Here is a 26,059-nt window from a genome sequence, read left to right on the forward strand (position 1 = left end):
TATAGAAAATCCCATTTCATCTCTCTCCCCCAGAGTAACTCTACCAAATACACAGGATGGGTCACATAGTTGGGATCTTAATCGTGTAATTTTGAATGTTTATTGACACTAAAGATCCATCTGTCCTCTCTTTCTCCAGAGGTTTTCTTATTGTTTTCCTATAATCACAGGAAAAGTGATGCTGAATGTGGCATCCAGGAGTTTTCTGAGAGTTTTCATGATAATAGACAAGAGAATGTTTGCTGTTTTGAAGATATTACTCATGCCACAACAGTGATCCATTTGGATCAAAATAAATCCACACCAGCAAAATAATCAAGCATAAAACAGGGCTATCATAAGCAAGTGTGGGAGAAAATAGTAATTATATGATAACTGGGTAGATTTTAGAAGTTGAAAATTGGGAAAGCCTCCAACCCATGATTTAAAAGACAGTCACACCATGGAGTAGGAGTTTATAGATCAGCAGAACAAGCTATGAATTTTCAATAAAACATTAGGAGTAGTTTAATGTGATTGACCTCCTGGAAAGCGTGGTGGACTGAGTTCTTGCAGAGGTGCACTTGGAACCAAGCCCTGGCTCCAAGATGCACCTGGAAGGTACAGTTGTTTGCTGGCTGGGAAAGGACCACTTTTTTTTTTATTATTTTTATTCCCCCATCCCTCAGTTCCTCCTAGAGCCTGTAATCTTCAGTCACTGTGCCATCCCTGAAAGTAATTTGACCACCAGATCTAGTGTCTCCCTGCGAGACGTCCCACCCCTGCCTTCCAGAGGGCACTGAATGGTTTTCAGGCTCATGGTTCTTGTGCCGCTGTGGCTTGCTTCTCCCACAGGCAAAGAGGGGACCATGAAATGCCACCAGAGCTGAAAGAGAGCAAAATTATAGTGGAACAGTGATAAAATACACAGGGTTCTGAGTGGGCTTCCTCTTACTAATTTTAGCCTTCTAAAGACTAGTTATAACACTTTAGCTAGTTGTTTTGGATGTTTTAAACAGCTCCATAGAGAAACAGCCACTGAAAGCTATTCCATCACAACTCTACTTCTGACTGAGGAAGTCCCTGAGCCACAGTTATTGGTATCCAGGGTGATATTCTGGGGACTTAACTCACAGTGTGCTTGCCCATCCTTGTGCTCTTTTCTAGAAATCCATGTCTGGCCATTCGACTTCATGGACCATTGGTCCAACCCAGTGCAGTCATTTCTAAGGTAATTACTTGGGTTCCCTCCATAGTTAATGGAGAGAGAGAGAAAGAAAATCATTTTCTGGAAGTGCTTCTTAATGCTTGATGATAGAAGAAGCCTAGTGACTGATGAGTTGAAGGACTAGGGCAAAAGAAAAGATTGATGCATTTCTGGGAGTTATCAGGGGACTTTTCACTTCTGGATGGTAAGACTGTTTTCCAGGGGCATTGATTGAGTCTCTTTATATGCTGCCACAATTTAATAAAAAATAAGAAATAGAAGATGGTAGAAAACAGAGAGTGAAATCTTTGCTAGAAAATATTCCATTTATTTATTATTTGCATTGCAGTAGCAATAACAGACCCCAATTAGAATTAAACCCCAGTTCGAGAGATTTAAGATACTGCAAGAGACTTCTACCTCATGGCCTTTAGTTCAAATAGACTCAGATGAAAATGAAAAAGCTGAGGTGACTCCACCAAGGTGGCAGAGCTGGGAAAAAAAAGTCTTCTGACTCTCATACTCAAGCAAGGAGACCATAACGCTACCAAGAAAATAAAGCCAATGAGTTCTTCTCTCCGTGACTGCAGGGGTATTTATTATTTAACAGCTGTTGTCAGTCCACCCAGTCTATTCTGAAAAAATCTGAAGGAAGAGAAGATGTAGTTCGTCCCTCAGAAACAGTCTACAGTTTTCTGGATATGACCGGATTAGCTGCCTATGCTTCTTACTTTTCTAATTTCACCCCATCGCATTTAATTCTCCACCCTCGAGCAATCCTAAATAATTCCTCCATGAACTACTGTTCAGTAATCTAATAAGACAGTAAAGTGTGCCTTGACATCCTAACCAAGATAGTAAATATTTAATATAATGCACTCCATGAGAAGCAAAATAAAATTAAATGAAAAGTCAAATAAAATGAGCTTAAATGCAATAAATACCAGTTACTGTTCCATGCCTAGAAGTTGCATGTGTATTTGTTTCCTCTTGTTTATCAGTACTGGAAGCTTACTTTTTTGTGGTTTTTGAAATGGCAACAGACACCCACTTGCAAGTCTGCTTCATCATTTCTGTTAAAATAATTACTTACGTTATTGGGTTTTTTGGTTGGCATCCCTTTTTTTTTTTCACTTAGCTGCAGGAGGTCCAAAAACATGGGTTGCTGGGTTGGTGATTTTTTCTTTCGTTCATTCTTTCATTCTTTTGTTCTTTCTTTGTTTTGGTTGTCTGGAAAAGCCATGAAAAATTGCAGTAAATATTGAAAAAAATGCTCATTTTATCAAATACAGTTGGAGAACAGAATGCAGTTTTAATCCAATTCTATTTTTAATGTGTGAGGTGGAGACATTCAAACACTTGCAGTATCTATCCCTCTGCTTTCATTCCCAGTCTTAACAGGGTATGGTATTCTTTATTTATTGTCCAATACTGTTATGTACTGCTAAACAGCTGCTGTGCTCCATCCAGAGCCATCTATGCTTTGCCATGTTCTTTTGGGAAAAAAAATCTTTTTGGTTAATTCACCATTTAAAAATTGAGAAACCATTTATTGGAAGAAGAAATTTCCTGTTGTTATATGAGGAAACCATGTTAGTGAAGATTGGAATTAAAAACATTTTCAGCTGTACAGCTGTGGCTTCAAAGCTTCCTAGAACAACTCATAAATATTAGCTCAGGTTTCTATTTATCAGTGTTCAAAAATATTCTCTAATCTTGAATATTCAAGATCAATTATATTTAGATTTATATTTCATATCTGAGAGAAAAATACTGTCTACATATACATTATTTTTTTAACCGGAAAGGTACAAATAATGAGCATGTCTTTCTGTCTAATAAAAGAAATGCAAGAACATTGTTCTGTTTAACTATTCTGATTTTAAAAGCACTGAAGCATTTCTGCCTTCTATGCTTACTTCTGAAACACTCTCTTGAATCCTATTGGCTTCCCATGTCAAAAATTTCATCCAAATTATGTTTTTCTGTGAGACAGTATCTCACTCTTCACACTGAAGACGTTAAGTGTTTGAGTTGTACAAGATCAGGATACAAATACACTCCTCTATGTTCATCCTTTCCATGCATGCAGCCTGTCTCAGGGGTAGGGACCATCCTGCCTTTCTTCTGTCCTCCGGTGATGCTCAGTCAGTGAAAAAAAGCCAAAGCCTGGAAAAACTCTTCCCTTCAATAAGGTTTCCATAAGGCTGACTGACCAGCGACGTTAACAGAGAGCTTCTGGGATTCTCTCTCACACTGCAAATTTCGAACCAGTAAAGTCGTTTTCTCCAGCGTGGTCACTCCCACTATCAAAATCATTGATGCTTTTATACTACCAGCAACTCTAATTATTAATTGGTTCAAGGAAATGCCCTGACCTGCCTCACGCTGCCTTGGTCTGTCCTTAATATTGCTTTGCAGTTGCACTTAAACACACAAAGTAGAGATCACTGCTTTCCTTTGGTTTTGCACCTCCTGTTTGAAGGTCAGTCCAATGCAGACGCATGTGCTGGTCCATCACAGTGATTTCTTTCAAACTCAGCAGGGTGTTTGATAGTCAGACAGGATTCTTCTAGTCTTTTTGAATGAGAGATGCTTTAAAGGCTATTTCTCCCCCCACCCCCCGCTGGTTCTCCCTGGGTAAATACCTCCTCTTGAAATTATGTGCTCATTGATAGATATGCTTCAGATAGATACTGGTTTATATTGGCGCAGTTGTTTAGAACTTCATACACAGTTACCTTGAGGAGGTGTAAGAGGAACAGAGTCTAGTTTACATGTATGTTGGAATTGCAAGGGCAGCTAGACAATTTATCACTGAAATCAATAGGAAGACAGTAGAGTAAGAGGGAATAAACCTGCTGAAAAGGCATTATTTTTTGCATAGTCACTGCTCATTTTAGCCCCACATATTGCAAGCTATTTGTTGCTAGCGCCACAACTTCTGCACAAATGTATGAGATGTTGAAAAAATATGCAATTTACCTTGTAAACATAAATTCCCGAGATGAAAACCAATGTGAAAACAGAATCCCACTGGCCTGTAGAGCTACTCAGTGCATTGAATTTGATTCCTTCTGAAAGGATGGGGGTAAATGACAGTGCATAACAGAAAAGCCATGCCCAGAACCTGGAAAAGGGTTTAAAAGCTACTCCAATGAATTGCCCAGAGGATTAGGTACAGGAGTGTAATTAAGGTCTCTGATCTTTATGGAAAGTTCCATGTTGTTAAACAAACAATAAAATTGACAGTTATTCCTATAATAAAACTTAAAGAGATTTCCTCATCGAAATAAACTTAATGTAGAGTATCATATGGTGGGCAAGTATCTTCATATTCGGCAGGTTTAATGGGATTCAAGGACTATGCCATGGTAGTGTTCAAGAAACCAGCTTGTAATCCAAATTTCACCTTTACCTCTGAAGTTTGGAATAGATTAATTAAGTTGAAAATTTTGGGAACTGTTGATTGCTGCAGTTGTAGTTGTGCTAGTCTATCTGACCTGTTCTTGAAGTTGTGTTTGCAACATTTGAAGACTTTTGCAAGGACCTCAGAGAGGAAGGAGTCGTACTCTGCAGAATCCTTTTAAGGCAATAAATGTGTGTGAGAGCTGGTTTATTTATTTGTATTGCTTCTATGTGTCTCATTACCACTATTCACTGGAATCATGAATAACTTTCCATGCTTGCAATGCCAGTGAGACACAATTTGATACTGAACAGCAGAATGGTGGAATACTTTGGATTAAATTACAAAGGGTGAAAGACAACAGTAGGCATCTGTTGAAGGCCTTGAAATGAAAGAAAATATAAATTCCTTGGACAAGCTATTCAAGAACTGGATACAGGATATTGTATTCCTGTGGAGCTTTAACTGCTTAGACATCTGTTGGGTAAAAAGCACTGTTAAACATGGCTCATCAAAGATGCTCCTAAGTTACATGGAGAAAAAAGCTTTATGATGTGGGAAAAAAAGAGAACAGAATCTAAAGAAGCCACTATGGTTTTACATTTTAGTAGTATGAAAAAAATTGGAAGTGTGAATCATGAACCTGGTGAGCCCCAATTACTTGAATTTCTTCTGGATAGGCACCCAAAACACAGCAGGATGCATTTATTAGATTGAAGAAAAGAGATTCTGGCCATTCAATGGCCTCCATCACCACGGAAATGACATAAGCACTTGTAGGGTGTAATTCCTAAGACCTAATTTTGATGCCTATTTCAGGATGAGATTAGTTGTATCCGCAATATTTCCATTTCTTTATTCCACTGATTAAGGATTATGATTATGGATTCCAGTGGTTGTGACTGGCTCAGATGTGGACTGTCTACACTGTAGATGCCAAAAGATAGGTAAAACCAATCCCACCTTTTGTCTCTGTTAGAAATCTACAGAAATTGCAGTGAAAGACATCACTGAGATTCTTGTTTGCATGGAGGCGGACTTGCCCTACAGACAGCAGCTCATCGGAAAGACTTGCTGAATGATTAAAAAGAAACACATCCCTGTTGTGGGAAAGTATCCATTGACATGTGACTGGAATCTGTTTTCTCACAGCTGCATTTATTGCCTTCACCGATCATCTTAAAGAGCACGCTACTTGCATTTTCAGCTTAATACTAAGAGCAAGATCCCACCCAGGCTGGGAGAAGAGGAAGTTACAAAGGGATCTTGTTGCATTTGCATCAGCTAGAAATCCTTTTAAAATGTTCCAAGTGCATACTTCCAGAGATAGCTGCTGTCCTTTGAAGGGCCTGGTGGTTGCTATTTTCTTCCTGGCCAGTAAGCAGGACTGAAAGAGTTCCAGGGCCTTCTTTTGGCATCTGTACAGTTGGTCATACTGAGAAAAATTAGTGCCCTAGCAGTAAACAAGGAAAGCAGCACTTGGTAGGATCAGGATGAGACATAAAGGGATAAAAGGGCTAAACTCCTCTGAGTGATTCCCATCCATATCTTAACGAGGGTCTTCCAGCTTCTGCCTCAAAATTATAATGTCTAAGTCTAATCACCAGGAAATAGTGCAAGGAGAATGGGAGATGTCAGATATATGTGCTTCAAGTAACAAAATGAGATTTGACCTAGAAAAATGTAGGCTAATAAATCTGAGAGGGAAATAATCTAAAGCACAGTTATTAAGTCAGACAAAGATACCTGGAAAGCAAAAGTGTCAAAGGAGACCTTGGGGTTTTAGCAGACAGCAAATAATATATATGTAAGCTGGAATGGATGACAAAACTGGCTGGTATGATTTGGTCTGTATGTGCAGAGTCTTCATTTCTTTGTCCGCAGGGAGGTGATTTTCTTGTATACGGCACTGATAAGATTGCACTTTGAATCTAGTGATGGATGTTGACCAGTTGAAGGGAATTCCGTGAACAGCAGCAAAAATCATTAAGGGGCTGAACAACCTGACTTGGTAGGAAAAAGAAAGTCATGCACTCAGAGGAAAAGGGGAAATTATTGTTTCTGTTTTCACAAGGTGACAAACACAGGTGTGATAGGATTATACTAAAAAAAAAGAAAATTTGGACTGCAAAGCAGGGAGAAATTTCTGTTGCAGTGTGACTTAAACAATTTTCCAAAGTATATGGTGGAAGACATTTCAGGTAATTAAAAAGGGACGGAAACATTAAAAAGTTAATCTGACTTTAATTTGTTCTGGCATATTTTACAAGTAACTTTTGTCGATATTAAAATTAGAGGAAATGAGATTCGGTAATCTAAGTTTTCAGTCTGTGCATTTGATGGCACGTGGTGCCTTGCAAAGTGTCACTGGTTTATTATTAGTTGTATTACACATACCATGATGGCCTTGTGTGAAGTTATTCTCCTGAACTACCCAGGGGAATGAGCATTAACATTAAGTCCTTATGATTTTCGGTCACCTATTGGCAGTGCAACATAGAGGTTTATGAATTGGCCATGACCTTTTGGCTAATGCAATAGATGTGCACACTTTTATATCATGGGTTAAGTATTTATCTGGCCACTGCATAAGTGTTTTTAGCTGGTGTTCAGGCTAGTGGAAGCCCAGCATCCTTGCTATCTTGTTGGTGATATAGTGATATAGTCTATAGTGTATAGTATACACTGCTTACAGGATTACTTATTTGCTCAGAGGTTTCATTAAAAAAATAAATTAGTTAATTAATAACAAAAATATTTAAATCACTGAGTCACTTTTAAATCTTGTTTGAGTAGGTTACTCTATCAGGTGCTCTGTAGTAGAAGAGAATTTGCATTGACGAGGGGATGGATTAATAAGTCTTTTCCCGCCATAATTTCAATTATCTTGTGATGAGTCTTTTTCACCACTTTGCATTGGACTGCCTTCACAGCTTGAGTATTTGGCCAATAATACAGGAATCTCATTTTTTCCTCTTTTCTTCCTCCTTTAGCTATGAAAAATTAATGGCAATTAGCTTATAACCAGTTGACAGGAAATAGAACGTTAATGCTATTAGAACCTTAAACTATGGAAGCTGCATTTGCTTTTTTATGTCCTAATCTGTTAATCTGCTTTAATATTTATGGATAATGATAGTTATATTAATTTCCCATTATTTGTTCTTTCTCCGTCCCCCTCATCCTCTTGTTAACCAGGCTGGTTCCTTGAAGAATAAACAAACTCATTTCTGTAGGCATTTCCCAAACGTGTGTTTGAAAGTTATTATTTGAAAGTATCATCATGTGGATGTGTTTCTCACACACCACTTTCTGTGTCAGAATCCCAGTAATTTCTTTACCCCACTCTGATGTGCAGGGCAGATCAGACATGATCTGGATGGGAAGAAGGAAAAGGATATGGATTTGCTGCATGGCTGCTATAAAGTCACATAAGCAGTAATTAGGGCCCAACTGGGCAATACTACTGGCTCTAAAACAGTTGCCCATCTCCCACACCTCCTACTATATCTGTCCCATTATATAGAGACCTCAAAGAGGAAGGACCAGTGTTCATCAGGTTACATCATTTTTCATGTAAATCTCCTCTACATTTTCCAGTGTGTTTATTACCGGGAAGATTTAACTGTTAAAGGGTGCTTCTCACATTCATGACCTTAAATTTTAAACAGACAAATTGCACTTATCCTAACAGAGGGAACAAGAGGCTCTGCACATGATGTGCAGAGCAGCTCTGCAGCCAAGCTGACTAGGACAAATATCGTGGACCTCTTTCCTTCGTTCCGAAGGTCATATCCCATTGACTTCTGTGGCACTGCACCAACATATTTCAAAGCACAATTCGTTCCAGTAAGGTTGGATCTGATTTTCTGTTGCAGTTGCTCTGGATTTTTAGCCATTTAGTAGCGTGAAGTGAGCATAAAACTTTTCCTGAGGTCACTGGTCATGATTTTAGATTGTTTTTGCATTTATTTTCAGTTTCATAAATGACCCTTCAGGGAAGGCAGCAGAGGGAAGGCTCTTTAATTTCATTCATTGGACCATCGCTTGATTCCAAGCCATGTTAATTCCTACAAGAATGTTGTTGCACTCTGCATGTCTCAAAATACTTAACTTCAAAACATTTCCCCTATTTTACAGTTGTAAAGATATGCAAAGCTACATATTAGACTGCTAGGCTCCCTCTGGATGCAGGTTAGGTTTAGCGCAGAGGTTATACCTGCACACGTAGGACATACACCTTCAAGAGGAATACAGGAGCAACATGACTTATCATAGGTTTGGCCCATTTTATTTATTATTATAACTATTATAACTATATTTAAACTGTTACTCATATATTTATAACTATTGTAAGTGTATGATTACAACTATATCTAAATTAATGCTTTATGGTTTCTTTTACAGTAAGCATAAGAATAGGTCTTTTTTACCCACAAAAGGACAATTTATCCTAATGGAATGAAATCATCTAACAAGAAGAAGGGCAGCTTGGTGCCCTGGACTTCTGCCTCCCAGGTGCATATCTCTGCACCATGTCTCTTTACTGAACTGTAGAGAAGTCAGCACCTTGCATACTTATATTTGAATGCCATATGGGATTTCTCAACTATAGCTGAAAAGCTAATGAGCAGATTTCTTCTTCTTTCATAAGACACTAATTCTTCTGAACTGTCTTTGCTAATTGCTACTGCAGAACTATAAGGCTTTAAAACACACTATGTAATATAAAAAGCTAGTAACACGGAGTTCAAAAGACATCATTGTTGATTTCCAGTGCCAGAAAAAAGTGCTGCCTGCTGTATTCAGATACAGACAGATTTGATTTCTGCAGCTAAATGAGTACTGCGCGGTTCTGCCCCCTTGTCTAAGAGGTGGGCCAGCTCCTTTTTGTGTTGTTGTTGCTACATTAACCTCCAAGAGGTTTTGTTTTGCTGCTGGCCTACTCCCCAGATGACTGTTTTCAAGTAGTAGGGGAGGTATATCTGACAAGGAAGCAATAATTCGTAGACAAAATGACAGCTATAATGAAGTGCCGCAGCGGTATAAAGATTTCCCCAGCAGACACGTGCAGCCCGGCTCACTCCTGGTGGAAATTCATTGACTTCAGTGCATCTCCTCCAGACTTCACTTTGGCCCAATGCATTTTCTTAAACATACAGCCAGTGTGCTATTTTGGAGCTCTCAAATATTGGACAACTTGTTGCAAAGCTCAACAATTATTATGTGAATCAAATCATAATAACACCTTATTTGAGTGCTGTTGCATGAATGTGCTGCTTGGTGAATTGCATGTGCATCATTGCCCATGGCAAGAGGCAGTGGACTTCAAGTATAAAACATGCAAGTGAATTTCTCATTGTATGAGCTGGTGAGTTTTGGCAAAAGCTACACAGAACAGAGAAGAGCACCTCCTTAACAGGGACCAGGGACTTTATTAAAAAAAAAAAAAAAAAAAAAAGTGTCTTTAAAAGGTGTCTTTCCCCATGAGGCCATTCATTCTAGGGAAAGAAGTACTTAAGGCCATAATTCTTTTACGAAACCAAGTAACAACCCTTTAATAAGCATCATTAAGTCTCTAGATTAAAATAAGAAGCTGTCTGCCCTTTTATCCCATATTATATTGCCCAAATTCTTCTTCGCCATTCTTTCTGTGGTTAGATGAAAGCCCCCATTTTCATATCGATCACAAAAAGCACTTTCCCCTTGTACCAGTTCACTGCATCACTTCTAAATGCAGTTCATCTGATCGCCCTCACTTTGGCTGCTACTCATTCAGAGCTACAGAAACTGTAGTTTCAGGCAGGTCTTGGGGCTGAATGATCATGTTTCTTACCTCATTCCAGTGGATAACATTAGGATCTTTGTTTAGGTGGTATTCAGGTTAAAATAAAGCTCACTTTGCTTTCCCATGCATGCCCACACACGTGCACACCCATACATACACACCCCTCTTTCTCTGCAAGAGTTATTTGAAGCCAGAACAGTAGACATCTGTACGTGTGTGTGTGTGCATGTGTTTGTGTGCCTATTTCTTTTCAGCAATACGCTTTCCAAATGCTAGATGCTGGGGAAGTATAGCTGTATTGAAACATAACTCTAGGTGAAAGCTAAGCTCTTCAAAGCTGTGGATTGAGTGTTCTCAGAGTTATTCTTTTTCACTGTCAAAGAGAAAGTTGCTCTTTGACAAGGAAAGGAAATGATACAGGTAAAAAAGTTATTGGTTTAAGAGTTATCAAGAATTTACTTGTAAACAGGTCTCAGCTTGAGTTGCGCTTTCCCTACAGCCCTTTGCCTGTGGCTCTAGCTCTTATTTCCATTTGCAGTTTCTGTTTGCATGGAGTTTTACCAGTGTGAGAATCAACAGAGAGATTCCGTGTCTGTTTTCCTTCTTCTCTTTTGTCCCTGCCAGATGAGCATAAAACACTCAGATTCTGGCTTGAAGGAAAACCATTCACAGTGAGAAGAACCAACCTCATATGCCAGAATAGCTTACAAACTCAGCCCAGCATTTGAGAGGCATATTCCTGCACTGAAGTGAAGTGAGAAGTATAGACCCACACAGCAGGCCAGATTTTATATCAACAGGATATCTCCTGTGTTTAAAGCAGTCTGCAAGCTGCAAACAAAAACAATCCAGCCCTGCCGTAGTAAAAGTCTTACCAGTCTTAGATAGGGCATTTCTCCATCTTGTTTATATTAATGCTCCCCATGCAGCTTGCTTTTGTAATGACAAAAGCACCACTTTCTCTCCTGTGTTCCTTGTGGGCATGCAGATTTCTGCATGTGCCTGAGATCTTCGATTAGATTGTCACCAAATGAGAAAGTTAACTTCTGGCTGGATTTCACCCTCTCCTCTCCTTCCCGCAAGATATAATTGAACAGTTTCATCATATGCAGCTTAACCTTATGCAAGAATGTGAAATGGCATATGGTTTCCATCCGAGAAAGATAATTGACCCCCAAGTGATTTCAGTAAAACAGAAAGAAAAAATATTGTGGCATTGTTCTTGGAGAGGACTTGAAGCGGAGGAAGGATGTGAATGATTTCACCTCCAGTAGCTTTTTTGAACTCTGAGACCTAAAATCTCGGGTTTGATCCACACACTTGGTGCCCCCATTACGGGAAGGGTCAGCTGAAGGGGGGCTCAGGGTCTCTGGATCACGACTTTGATGCCCTGGAGCATCAGTGTGCGCAGTGCTTCCTACACCAGCAATCCCGGTCCTTTACTCAGCAAAGACCTTTGTTGTTCTTCCTGGCCTGATCACAGCAGCAACATCTCTCTCAGACAACGTTTGCGTTTAGAGAGATAATATTGCCTCTGGCTTCTGTCGCCTCCTCCAGGGAGACTAACTCCACAGTACTCCGTTGGCCCCTCAGCATACACTGTTTTACTTGGGCTCCTCTTCCCCATTTGCTAGTTTTGAGCTAGTTCTTATGTTTATTCTCTCTCCTTTACGCTTTTCTTTCTGTGACATTGAATCTGTGATGTGCTGGCTGATGTATGGTAGCAGAAGAGCTGTTGCTTGTGTGCATCAAATCCTATATTCATAGTGCACCCTACACAGTCAGAAATTATTTGTAGTCCTTACATCTGATAAAGGTCATCTTCTGAAATGCAGAGGTGCAGAAGAATCTTCCTGAGTCTGTAGACAGATTAGCCGCAGTGATCTTTGCTAGAGTTCATTTATTTCGTAGGAAAGGGATGTTCAACATATTCGGGATGGTTTCACCATTGCTTAACAGGAACTGTGAATCGGGTCAATATGTTGCAGTTGCAGCCTGGGAAATTTTGAGCAGCAGCAGAGGGAGGTACTGGAAATGTTCACAAGGGAAGATGATTCAAGAAAAGAAATTAACAGTGAGGAGCAAAGACTTGTATTTTTCCTCCTCTCTCTTCCAGCAACTGGAAGAAGGGAAGATACAGAAAACAACATTTTTCTTTAAGAAGTTCAGGTGGCAGACAGAGCTCTAAGTATGTCACTTGCCTACTAGAGGTAGGGTGGCATGAAATATGAAGCTGTCAAGCAGGGAACAGGACCAATCCGGATCTGACAGATCTAACATCCTGAACCCAAAAATCTTGTCTCCCTCCTCCCCATCCCCACCAGCTAGAGCTATGCCTCATGTGTTTTTGCAGCATTGCAGCTTCTCTCCTATTAAATGGCCCCCAGCGCCAAATTCAGCAGGCTGGCGGGTGCTGCGGTTGGTGATGTGTCACCTCCCGGGGACCCATGCTCAAGGGAGCCCTGCCGGGTAGCGCATCTCCTGCGCTTCCACCTACCGCTTCACGTGTGCTCACTGCTCCCCCCTGTACTTGCAGGCTGTCCTGCTGCCTGTTGTAACAGGGAAAACAACACTGGAGAGGCCTGTGCTCTCACTATCAAAGAGCCACAGAGCCCAGGCTGGAGGTGCTGTCCTACACCAAGAGGTCACGCTTAGATCTCTTTGTGAGAGCCTCCCAAACACATTTGTCGGATCTGCTTCTGGCTTGGAGACTAAGCCCTTTTGAGTCAGGGAATCTTGGCACATGCTTCAAGCACCTGCCTTGCTTCTGGCTGAAAGCTGAGCAATGCTACGGTTTGGCTGTTGCACTGTGTCTTTCAGGCTCTGAAATTCCAGATCTGTTGAAATGATTCTCCTGCAGCTCCATGGTATGCTCTTTTTGTCACCAACCATCTGCCGGTTCTTTTGGCTGCGCAGGTATAAAGCATTCTTGTCAATCTGATATAGTGTCAGCGTTGAAAATACCCTAGCAGTGTGTGTGCAAACAAAATGCTTCTTTCTAAGTTTGGAGGAAGTTTTCTAACATTCCAAGAAAAAGTCCCCAAAGTGCCTCCTGGGGAGAGAGAAAAAGTTTTATTTTTCTTGCTAATATCAAAATATCAGGTGATAAAGTGAGGAGAAGAGTGTCATTTTTGAGAGAATCGGTACATAGTTAGTCAACAAATTGTATGGAGGGAGGGGCTGATAACCTCAAACTCCTTGTGTGTCAAGTGCAGCCACTGCAGCAACACATGGACACTGAGTAGAAATGTACGATTTGGTTGAGTTCCCCTGCAAAAATTCATTGATTTTGGCAAAATGGACCTGACCTAGTTCTGATACACTGGGCCTTTTGGTGCCCTGGGAGTTATCAGGAGTAGTATTTTTGAGCTATCCCTCCACTGAAATGGGTCACAACCATTTATTGCTGGCTGAAGTAAAAGTAGATGAAAATCACATTTGAAAGGAATAGTTTGTTTTCACCACTTGAAATGTATGGTAGATATTCTAGTAAACTTACCAGTATTTTACTTTATTCATCCTGGCACAGAGCTATCAGACTGTATCACTGCATCTGGACCAACCAAGGTGACAAAGGTATCACACAAAGCCATTACTCCATTGTGCCAGAAATAATACACAGTGTGTACCTAGCAGCTGTACAGTCTGATGCACACATTATAAAACCTGTCCAAAGAGGTCAGGCAGTTCCCCTTTTACAGAGAACTTCAATGAATTGAAGTGAACTACAGAGTACTACAGTTAATTTTGAGGGTAAAATATTAAGCAATAGCCACTGGAGTAGCAAACTCCCCTTTTTTCACTTACCCTGTTGCTAAGTACATAAGAAAATCAGTATCAAAGTTTCTCAAGAGGAGCTTGCTCCTCCCAAGGTGAGGCAGCGGGCAGCAGTGGCCAATTATGAATATTTTAGCTTTTGTGTGAACACATGGAAGAGCCAGGGACAGAATCCCAGAAATTCCCATGCTTGGCTTTGCCTTATGGACCCAGAGGAAGAGAATAGTTGAGGCTGGAAAAGACCTTTGGAGATCATTGGGTCCAACCCCCCTGAGCAAAGCAGGGTCAGCTAGAATGGGTTGGTCAGGGCTGTGTCCAGCCATTTTTCAAATGTCCCCAACGGTGGAGACTCCACTACATCTCTCAACAACCTGGTCCAGTGTTTGAGGACCCTCCAGAAGCTTTGCAGGGCTCAATTGTTTTCATTTCTCTGTTGTTGATTCCTTGATGAGGAAGATTTTTATCTGTCAGATAAAAACCTTTATTCAGTACACCAAAAAGCTCTCTTTACCAGGCTTGGCAACATATAGGTGTCTTAATGAGTGAAGTATCCATAAATAATTGAGCTTTCTCAGCTGAAGCAGGGTGACCCTTGGCCTCAGTATTATTCATCTCATTTAATAAAGGATGTTCTAGTGATACATTCAGGATCAACAAGAGTTTTGTCAATGCTGGAGGATGATACTGATATTGTAGCCGATTAATGTGCCTGTTCCTGCTAATGATAAATGGCTCTGTCGTCAGTTCATCTGGCATAGCGCCTCCAGCCTTACATAATCATCTGTGGATATACCCAAGGGTTTCAATAGCTAACATTTCAGCTCTTAGGGATCATCATAATTCTTCAAGGAAGATGGATTAGGTAAATAGCAGCCTGCAAAAGAAAGCTAGAGATGAGGGGGAAAAAAAAAAAAGAAGAAGAAGAAGAAGTATGCAGGTGGTATTAAACTCTGTAAAATGGGCCGAAACCTAAATGAGGAAGAACCAAAGTCCAAGGACAGAGCAAAACGGAAATGCATCTAAGGAACACTGGTGGGTCCAGCCTGGTTAGCCTTCATGAGTTAGCAGCTTATTTGAAACTGAAATTTGCAGCAGTTGTGAAATTGCAGAACAGGCTCTGAGGCCAGAGCGGGTATAGTAAAGTGACCTGAGGAGACAAAATTTTGAGGGAGGAGCAGAGGTTCTGCAGTGCTGCTTTGGGGGAAGCACAAGCCAGTGAAGCTGCAATGAAATGCCCTGCAGTTCCAAGGCTGGGAGAGAAACCGGTGGGTGGGGTAGAGACATCTGGGGAGGGAAGCAGTGAATACGAAATGATCTCTGCATGTCTGTGCTCATGCGATGGCGTATTATATAACCAAGGCTTTTTGTGCTTGGGCCAGGAATCTGATCTGAAAACCCTTTGCAAGGCCCTTGGTACTAAAGCACATTGCAAGATGCAGAGCGGTTCTCTCGTTCAGGGGAATTCATGTTAATTAACAATTTCATGTTAATTGCATTCCCTGTGCAAACATTGTGATCTGGGCATTGAGTTGTTTTAATGGTTACCATCCTCGGTTAGCCAAGCGGGAGCCAGAAGGAAAATGCCATGTTTTTAGCCCCAGTGCATGGAGCTTTGCTGAGTCTCCCAGGCAGATGGCTCTGCTGTGCTGGTGAGCTCTTTCCTCAGCGTGTGGGATTACATTGCCTCCTGCCACAGCTCCCTCCTGGGAGAGTTCGGCGGAGGCGGTGGGTGGCTCTGCAGAGCTGAACGTGCAGAAGGAGGAGCAGAGGAGACGACAGCGGTGGCCATCCCCAATTTGCACCACTCTTGTTGCTCCCTCTAATGGTCTTTCTTACATTCATGTCTGAGCACTATGGGCCAAGGGTTCATAAAGACCTCTGCACACCTACTATAAATCAGTCCCAGTGAACTGGCAGAGGTACAAAAGTTAGCTTTAGCCTAATTTTAATCATCTAATCTCCCCAAAGTCAGTGGAGGGAGGCACCTCCAGAGGGCAATTCAGAACAGGCGTCTGACTGTAAGAGTAATATTAACCTTTATGACTACTCTCCCTTCGCCAAGAGTCGATGGGATCAATTCGTAGCTGAGCCGAGAAGACTTATTTTAGCTAAGGAGCAGTCCCAACATCAATAAAACTGCCACAATGTGCTATCTGTATCGCAGAACTGCCATATGTCTCAGCTTATGGGGCTTGGGCATGGGGGGCTGTGGAGGGAATTGCTTTCCTGGGGCAGGTTAACGTAACAAAAAGCAAGCAGCTATGCAGCCCTTAATCTCCCCAGAGCCCATAGTCTTAGACCTCCTATGCTTTACTCTGTGCTATGCTTCATTACGGAGTCTTTAAACACCTAAGCTAAAGATCGAGAAAGTCATTTAAAAAGAAAACACAACCTTGGCTCCTTTACTTGGATTTTTGGAGAAAAAGTAAGGTTCCCCTTGGCTAAACTTATTAGATTTTGTAATTTTGTTTATATAGAGTTACAAAGTCCAAGCATTGAAGCATTTTGGAGTACCCAACTCAGGAATATTCAATAACTCACAGTAGCTTGAGCTGCTTAGAATCATGAGTTTTAAACATTACAACATTTTTATTCTCTTTATTTTTCTTCTAAATATGGAGCTCCTATTTCCTTTCTAGTAATAAGATCTGACAGTTCTGCTTTTATTTTTAATAATTATCTTACTTAATCACGGTACTCCAGGAGCTGCAGCTTCAAGAAGAAAACAGAAATTACTGCTTGGAGTATATCAAAGTACTTTGATCTAATGTCTCATGCATTTTGTTTTTTTTTTTTTATAATATAAATTTGGTATCATCAAGAGGTACCCAGTAACAATCTTCTTGGTTTTAATTACATCTGGAATATACGGCTCATTGTAAACAAAATGCATAGTTATTAACATGCAAATTTTAGTTCTGGGATTTGAAGCAGTCTAATGGGCAAAGACGCACATTCCACTCATTTAACTGTAGAAGTTTGTCAGAACTCACCAGATAGCTTTAAAAAGCCTCAGCCTTTGCTTTTTTTTCTCATTTTTCTTTTCCTTATTGAGTTAATATTCTAAATGCATTAATGGAGCTGCTGGTGAAAAGACAATATATTGTTTCAGTTCCCTGGCTGCTGTAAATCAGCATAATGGCACCTACAGCAGTGAAGCTGCTATTTACCCCAGCTGAACATCTCCTCCTTCAGTTCTAATATTAACCCAGTTAAAAATAGGTGATTTATATTTAAACTTCTGCTTCCTGAAGTGACAGTAGGTGGGCCAACTTGTAACATGATCAACATTTATAGCATTATCTCTACTGGAATCCATTTATGGCAGCTCCTAACAATCAAAACATAACAGCTTTTTGGAATTGCTGTTGCTTTAATTTTTACTGAAAAAAAAAAAAGGCAGGGGTATTATTTAAAAGACACGTGAGCCCTGATCCAGCACTCATGCATATGCACGAGCAGTACTCAAAATGGAAATGTAGATATCCTGGTAGGCAACCCACTGCCTAAAGCAGTATTTACGGAAAGGGATGGTGCGTGGGCATTATATAGGGGGAGTGATGATGTAGTGGGATTGGGAACTCAGGGCCCAATGCATAACCTGTGATTTTTTTAGTGCTTGCTTTCATTTTATAATGCATCTAGAGCCATTTGAGATGCCCAAACTAGGAGACTGGTAGAGAAGATACAGGATCTGCAGGAAACCCATGTCTTGAATAGCATCTGGAGGACTGCCAGGATAACTTGGGCATCTCCAGTGGCACTAGATGTTTTCTGAGGGGGCAACGGAGCTGAGCTGTGTCTTACATCTGCAGCCACATTTTTTCAAGTTATTGTTTGATAGTACTGAAGGGCATGTTAACTGTGACCTATCAGAAGCTGGTGGCCCTTAGCAAAGTCATATACTGGCTCAATTTCATCACTATGCAACATATTATACCTATGAGTGCTGTCACTAAACTGAGTGACATTGCCCAAATGTGCCTCACAGTAAAATTATATATATGTTCAAGTGTCTATGAAATTGAGAGAGTTGTGTTCAATTCCCCCACTAAATACAGAGTTGCTAATAAAATGTTCAGGAAGTTGCAAAATTACATAGCAAAGTGCCTGAAGGATGTGGACCATGGGACTGAGTCAGTATTTGTTTGTGCATGTTGAAGCTATTGGACTTATCCAGGTGTCCAGCTCAGGGCACTCTTTCTCCTCTATTTTTTAAAAACGCCAATATAAGTTTATAAAAACTACAATGTTAGTACTGTCTTAAAATAAATAAATAAGCTGGAAAGGAGGAGAGGAAATAAAAGCAACCATTTCTTATTAGTTTTGTCCTGTGGAAAATGTATTTTCTATTTCTCCATAGTCTGCATGTTAACTTAGGTTCAATTTCATTCTGCTCAACTTTAGGCAACTCAGATTAAGTGTATAGTCTTATGCAGCCTTTGAGGCCACATTTAGACTGTGCAGCCAGACATGGGTGCAGCAGACATGCCCTGTGTACTGATCCTGGAGCATCTGGGATAAGAATGTGCCTTCAACATGCCATAACTCTTATCTGGTTGCCCAGATTTTCTTCCTGTGGAAATGAAAGCATTGGAAAGCAGCTTCAACACAGGTGTCTTGTAGATACGGAGACAGATATCCGTTTCTGTATATCAGTGTGGACACAGAGCTAGATATCAGTTTCTGCCTGTTGAGACAGTAGCCTGGGGAGAATTTGCTGCTAATGTAGGTGCTTTTGGTTAAGTGCTCGCAGTTAGGGGGAATCTCTCAGGGTCTTTGGATTTACGAAGGGTCGTACAAAGAATATCCTGACAGCCACCATGCAAATAACCTTAACAAATTCCTGCCAGTCTTTTCTGACACACAACACCTGGCTCCTTTTCTGTAGTGAGAATGGCTGGACCATTGCAGTGGCGCACTGATTTTTGTGGATGGTGAACACAAAAAGGGGATTGCGAAGAGACCGCCAGAGTTATTCTGACACATGACTTGAGTGCTTTCTATTCTTAGACAAATGAGGATCTGAAATATGTAAGTATACTATAATTTTTTAGACTTATTTTTATGCAAAAATGAGAGGAAAAAAACCCTCTTAATACATTATGGGTATTGGACATATATTTTTCCTTTGCTTTCAGTGTGCATTTCTACGTAGATGGAGTTGAAAAATCTAGGTATTTCCTGTGATATTACAAAACATCATTTTTGTTCTCTTGATTCCATCCTTGCTTGCCATTAAAGGAATAGAAAGAGCAAAAATTATGAAATTATATTTCCAGTGTATTTTTAATTTTTTGTATAATAAATAGTTATTCAAGTTCAAAATATATACATATATTTTCTGTTTTGTTCACAAATTTAACAAAAGTGATTGAATCAAGACCAGAAATGTTTGCAGATTCATAAGCCTTGAATGAATGACATTGTCACGTTAATTTGCTGCTGTGGAAATTCATTTAAAGTGTAAGAAATGACCTGCACATAATTTCATGAAAGCTCATATACTACTTAGCCTAATTTATTCTCAGCTACAGAGTCTCTGATCTCTGTGTGTCACCAACATTTCCAGCTCACACAGTACCATTTAAAACTCATTCTAGTACAAAAATAACACTTTTTTTTCCAGCAAGTGTGGACTGTATTTTAACTTCCAAATTGACAAATTTATTTGGACTTCCACCAACACTTTTGCTGAATGATCACAATCACCACTGATTTTACCAGTATCATGTGGATCTGCTACTTCTGACTCATCTAATGATTTTGCATAAGACACCTCGTAGAACTGCGTCTTCTCCTTATTTGTGCTTAACAAATAGCAAATAAAACTTGTCAGCTGCAGAGTACTGTACCTCAGTTTTCCAAATGAGTGCACATGAAGTATTTCAAAAAAGACAAAAAAAAAATAGAAATTCGAAATGTTCTTAAAGTGCTACATATAGCAAGACTTTAATAAACCGTAGAAAAAGGTTCAGAAACACAGTTAAGTTTACTAGTACAACTTTCAGTCAGAAGTTCCACATTTAAAAGTGTAAAAACAAATCAACAACAACAACAAAAAAGATCTAGAATGGCCTGACTTGTAAGGACTGGGCTAAGATTCTTATGCAATTTTTATTTTTTAGGTCCAGCACAGGAAAATACCTTTTTTCCAGATAAGACTTCAGAATATGTGCATTTCAAGTACTGATTGTCTTTTGGTTTCAAACAATAAGCGTATACTTGTATTCTTCCTTCGGTCTGGGCTGTGATTATGTATTTCAGTTTATGGTGTTTATATAGTAATGAGACTAGCCTGAATTCTTCCAGATTTGAGTGCACACATTGTAACAGAGACAGATTGTTGTTGATATGTCTTTATTAACATAAATGCATTTTAAATATTGTTTAGATCTCCCACTGTAGATGACTGATTCAGGAGAGATTAGTAGAGCAATAATGTCATTATATCAATTTTTTTTTTCTTTTTCCTTTTGGCATTCCTGGAGATGTTTCAATAAACGAATTTACAGCTTAGGCATCTATGTAACCAGCCCAGGTATATGGGCTTAGATGGGGGAAATAAGGTTTTTCAGGACAAAGGAAAAGTGTGTCAAGGTAATAGTGGAATGATCTGATTTTCTTTCAGAAAACAAAAGTAATGAAAAGCATGGGAGGTGCAAAATAGAGCAGTTGGCCTACCTCTCGGACATTCAGATTTACGAAGGATGTTGACGATTTGGTGAAATATCTCCATGTATCCAAATGCAAGCTTTTGTATCATAAGTCATTCAGCAGCTCTTAAAATATCCCACCCCTGGGAAGATAAAGCTCTCATAAGTATCAGGACTAGCAACAAGAGGAACATAACTCAGTTGCCACAAACTGTATTTTTCCCTTTTAGGAAGCTTATCAACCTAACCTAGACTTTCTGACAGCTATGGAAATAAGCCAAGGTTATATTAAAAACTGGTATTGTGCTGGGGGTTACCATTCCCTGCCAGATGTATTGTATATACCCTGCTGAGTGCGTGCATATTTATAGATATGTCTATAATACACGTCCAGTGAAGGAAAAATATATTTATGGGAAGGTGTGCTAATAACTGGTTTTCCATGGCTAAAACATAGGCTGTTAATACATTGTACTAGCAAATGAAAATGAAGGGCATAAACGAAGAGCTATTCCCATAGCGATTCAGTAGTTCAAAAGGATTAATCAGTACTACGTATCTGCTGGAAAAGGGTGAATGGAGGACCCATTCATCCTGGTTCTCTGCGATTACACTATCTGATAGTAAATCACACCAACTCCGAGAACTTGGGGAGATTTGGGTTATCAGAACCACACATCTCCCCATATGCTGCCAGGACAGGATTTAAATGCGAAATAGGAATTGCTTTATAACCTTGCAGAAGTGCACAAGGGTAATAAATGGATCTTATCAGTAAGTCTGGCCGGTTCTGAGTTCCTGCAGAAACGTTGCCACATAAGGATCTCCTCTGAGGTACTCAGATATTGTGGTGGTTAGCCTGGTAGACAGACCTCTGTACTGGAAAAGCAAGGTCAACACTTCTGGAACAATAGGAGACATAAAGACTCAATAATAATATCTGATTATTCTATCAAACGATGTCTGCAAAACACTTTAAAATCATTATGTGAAGGACAAAGGATGCTATGTAGTAACAGGGTAATAGCTGACATTTCTGCAGTGCCTTTTAATTAACAGAATTCCACGCAAGCCTGGCCTTTGGAAGAAAAATAATCTTCGGTTGCATACTGGGCACACTGAGCTTCCATAATAAACATACAGGGAACCCCTGTAGGGCGTCCACTGAATCAAGCCTATTGTTTTGCTGATGCCAGGTCCTCCAAGACCTCGAGGTTGAAAGGCCTTCTGTAAAAGTGAAATCTGTTTTGCTTACTACAAGTGGGGGGTTCACGGAGGCAAGAAACAGCGCCAGTAACTGATCATTTTTATTAATGGTGCTTCTAAAGCTGTTGGAGCCCTTGACACTGTTGAATTTCAGTGAGGAGACAGAGCATGTCTAGGTAGGAGCATTTTCCTGATGCTAGTACAAGCTATGTTCATAGGAAGCGTTTTGGTTCCTTGTACTAAGGAGTGGTCCAACAATCACTAGTTAGCACGTTTTTCTTAGTTCCTACTAAAAAAAGGACAATTCCTTCTTCTACTGTCAGTTACCATCCCCTCACCTGAGACATGGTAATTCATAGTATCCAGACCGCTAGATTAATGCACTGCAAAAATAAAGCTATTTATTGCTGCGTGTCAGGATCAACAGCTATTGCTATGAAAAAGGGGCACAGAGGAAACGATCGGAGGTGATCATCCGACCATGCCCTTATGCAGTTCACACGTCGTATCCCGGATGATTTATTCTCTCTATAAGCACATCTCAGCTGTGGATCTGCAGCTGAATTAAAGGAGGTCGTGTGGCCTAGTGCAGAGACCACATGGAAGGGATTTGGTAATCTTAAATCTACTTCAGATTTACAAGGGGGGCTTTGAAAAATTATTTTGCTCTATCTTGCCCACTTACACAACAAAATTCATGAGACTGACCAATATCGGTAAAGCACAATGAGATAAACAGATGAAAAATACCCTTTAGGAGCTGCATGCTTTTATTAGTAATTATTTTTTCTTCATGATACATTCTTTCCAGAGAATGGGCCCAGGATGGGAAAAAGTGATATACTCAGACCTTTGCAGCCTCTGCTATATACATTGATTTCCAGCACCCTGTCCTTAGCTGAAAATATTAAAGTACACTACCTGTTTCATTAGCCATGGATCATTTCTATAGTGCATGGTTGACATTGCTGAGCGATAATTTATTAGAAGGACTTGAGGAAGACATAGGATGCCACAAAACTGGCAAATAAAGCTGATGCTGTTTTTACAGGTGGGACAAGAAAAAACATATTTGCTGATGTGCATAGTAATTCTTTTCCTCAGACATAAATCTGTCAGGGTTACTACATTATGTAGATTGAGCCATAGATTTCTCCTACAAAATAAAATATCTTTAGAAATGGAATATTTGTAATGGAATTAACAAGGTTGCAGCTGTGATAGCATGAGGTTTGAAGCCCTTGTCATCACCAGTCTTTGAACGTATAAATTGTATAACAGGTGGAAGATGGTTAAAAAAAAAAAGGCCAAACTTTTTTTGAACTTTTTCAACACAAAGGTGATCAGATATTGATTATTCTAAGAACTAGCATAAAAGGAGGCAGAAGTGAGAGAAAATGGTGAAGAAGAGAGAGCATCAAAGAAGAAAGTGCAAACAAAAATGTGGGAATGCCATCTTCGTCATCGTCCAAAGACATCTCTGTAGCTGCAGACTTAGCTCTTACTGGGGCAAGAAGTTTGCCTGGTTATCTGCCTTTCCAAGGAAATGACGGTTCCATATTCTCTATCAGCTCGTGGAAATGGGGTGAGAGAGGTCAGCTGAATTTGCTGCCATCCACATTGAAACTCGGGCTAGCACAGGGTTTCCCTTCTCTGTGTTACCACTCTTATGGTAGGGACGCAGCCCTGCCCATTCTAAACTAGATACCCCCAGGCAAAGAAGTGGGATGAGATTCTCGACTGGAGGCTTTTCCATCCTTTTCCATCCATTTTCTTCAAATGTAGTGCTGTTGCAGCAGCTGTATATGAACTGTTTAGTGAAGCGCTATCAGCTGCTTCAGCATATCCCTGCTAAGAAGGTTAATCTCTCTGGGTCCTTGACGCCTCAGGTAGCAATCTCCTTGAATCAATGTCTCCCAGGTTACCCATGATGGCAAAATGAAGGACATCATGGCCAAACCTAGACTGCATGTGTAGTCAGGCTAGGGGCCAAGTGGCTTCTCCTGCTCTTTGATATTTCTATCCAAAATGCATTGTGATTTGCTTCACTCTGGAGCCAGGCTGCCGGCCAATGGATAGGCAATACCAACAATATTGACATGCTCATTGAGACTCTTTTACCATCCTCTCCCAGCTTTGTCGTCTCCATTCTGTCCCATTCCTATATCCTTACTGTTTTTTCCTTCCTGTGGCATGGATGGAGGAAGCAAATCCCTCTGCTTGTCTCCTTGCTGCGGGACTGCAGGTCAGCTGGATCATAGACAGCCAGTAGGCAGCGAGCTTTTCATGGCTGACATTTGAGTAGGAGGCCCCATAATGTCCATATCTATCTTGTCCTCACAGGTAACTCTGTGCATTCAGTCAGAATAGCAAATTCAGGCTCCTTAACCCCCACAGCAGTAGGATTCCCATCTTGTATTTTCTCCTTAGTTTTTACTGGAGTTGGATCGAGGTGGCCAGACAGGCCTTCTCTTGGACACTGTTCTGAAAAGGTTTTCACACAGAGGAGTCCTTTCTGTAGCTAGATCTGTGCCATTTCTGGTGGCTTATCCCCTCCAAATCCTTGCTTGCTGTTTGAGTTCTGGATCACCACGTCTGAGTCAAAGGTAGAGAATATATTCCACAGACTTGGGGTGAAGAATGTTTACAGTAGAGGTGTCGACTTTGGTTGCACTTTGATGGCCTCCAGCTGGTGGGAGTGGTTTAAAGTGTCATATCATTAGAAATGGTTAAGGAAGTTTCCACTGTGAGAAGGCTCACTGTGGAGTTTGCAAAATATAAAGATTTTTAAGCAGTTTTCTGAGCACTTTCTTTTTTTTTTCCACCCACCTGTGCAGCCTCGATAGCACAATCCTCATTGTATCAGCAGATAAAGCAATTATGTATTTTAAGCTGGTCCTTAAAAATGCATCCAGCCCTGTACAAATGCCTTTATTCTTTGCATATAATAAGGATGGAAGACCTTTCCACTTGCCTCTTATCTTCCTACTGCAGATAGGGCAAGATGGAAAGAGACCGCCTGCCACAAGAAGGTGAACTCTTAATTCGGGTACGTGATCTGCAGGACAGAAACAGTTAATTCCTCTGAATGCATTCTCTTCAATGGAGATGGCTTTTGGAACAGAATTTAATGAAATCCAGTGTCCTTTTCATAAAATAATCTAAAGAACTCCTGTTTGATAGCACTTGTCAATCAGTCCTTTGCTATTGTTACCTTTTTTTTTTAATTGACATCTGTCTGGAGGGATACAAACAAATCCCAAGCTGGTATCTTCACTAGGATATTGTGGACCTGTGCTCTTTCAATCTTTGAGTTTCTTGGATGATAAAAATGAAAAAATTGCATAAGCTACATTAATGGGTGCAAGGGGCAAAAGCAAGAGAAAAGATCCCATAAGGGTGTGCCAAAAGAGCCTTGAGTATTTTGTGAGGACACTTTTCAGAATCATATTTGCCTTATTACTAAGGTGTTGTCGAAATGTATGCAAGATTATGCAGACTCTAGAATCATGGGACAATTAATGTGCATATTCTCTGCAATGGTTCAAACTCAAAATAACCAGATATTTGACCTCTGGATACTTTAAGTTCTCTTTCTGTTAAATGGTTATAGTCTTGTTAGCAATCTTCAAGGATCTGATAGAAAGGTTTTAGTTATGTATATTAGTTTCCACTAATCAGGCTTAAAAAATGCATGAAACTCTATATCAGTCTTTCCCACTGATTTTGTCATTCATTTCCATTTCACTGTATTCTGAAATATGAAGCTATATTATTTTACACTGGGAGGTGTTCCTGTAAACAGAAAAGCTGCATGTATGGTGTAATCATCAGGGCTGCCTTATACTGCATCCTGGTTTTAGCTGGCATGTCAAATCACTGCTACACTCTTTAAGTAGGTGTTCATAAAGATGCCGCTTAAGTAAATCCAACAGGCTGTTGTGGAAGTGTGGGCATGTCCGTCAGCAATCAAGACAGTCCAAAGGACTGCTGAATATCTCCTCTAGCAGAATAATTATTATGCACAAGAAAACAAT

General features: G+C 40.2%; 1 protein-coding gene across 5 annotated transcripts in view; it reads left to right on the forward strand.

The window, feature by feature from the left end:
- The window catches only part of TENM4 (teneurin transmembrane protein 4), a 587,496-nt gene that overhangs the window by 70,975 nt on the left and 490,462 nt on the right, over positions 1-26,059 (forward strand). For 4 of the 5 annotated variants that reach the window (XM_064505185.1, XM_026096126.2, XM_026096128.2 and 1 more), the window contains exon 2: positions 19,052-19,194. The exons of the other annotated variant lie outside the window; for it this stretch is intronic. The gene's annotated coding sequence lies outside the window, so the exon portion shown is untranslated. The remainder of the gene's footprint in view (positions 1-19,051; positions 19,195-26,059) is intronic. 5 annotated transcript variants of the gene reach the window in all.

Source organism: Dromaius novaehollandiae, chromosome 1 (genome assembly GCF_036370855.1).
Source record: "Dromaius novaehollandiae isolate bDroNov1 chromosome 1, bDroNov1.hap1, whole genome shotgun sequence".
NCBI lineage: Eukaryota > Metazoa > Chordata > Aves > Casuariiformes > Dromaiidae > Dromaius > Dromaius novaehollandiae.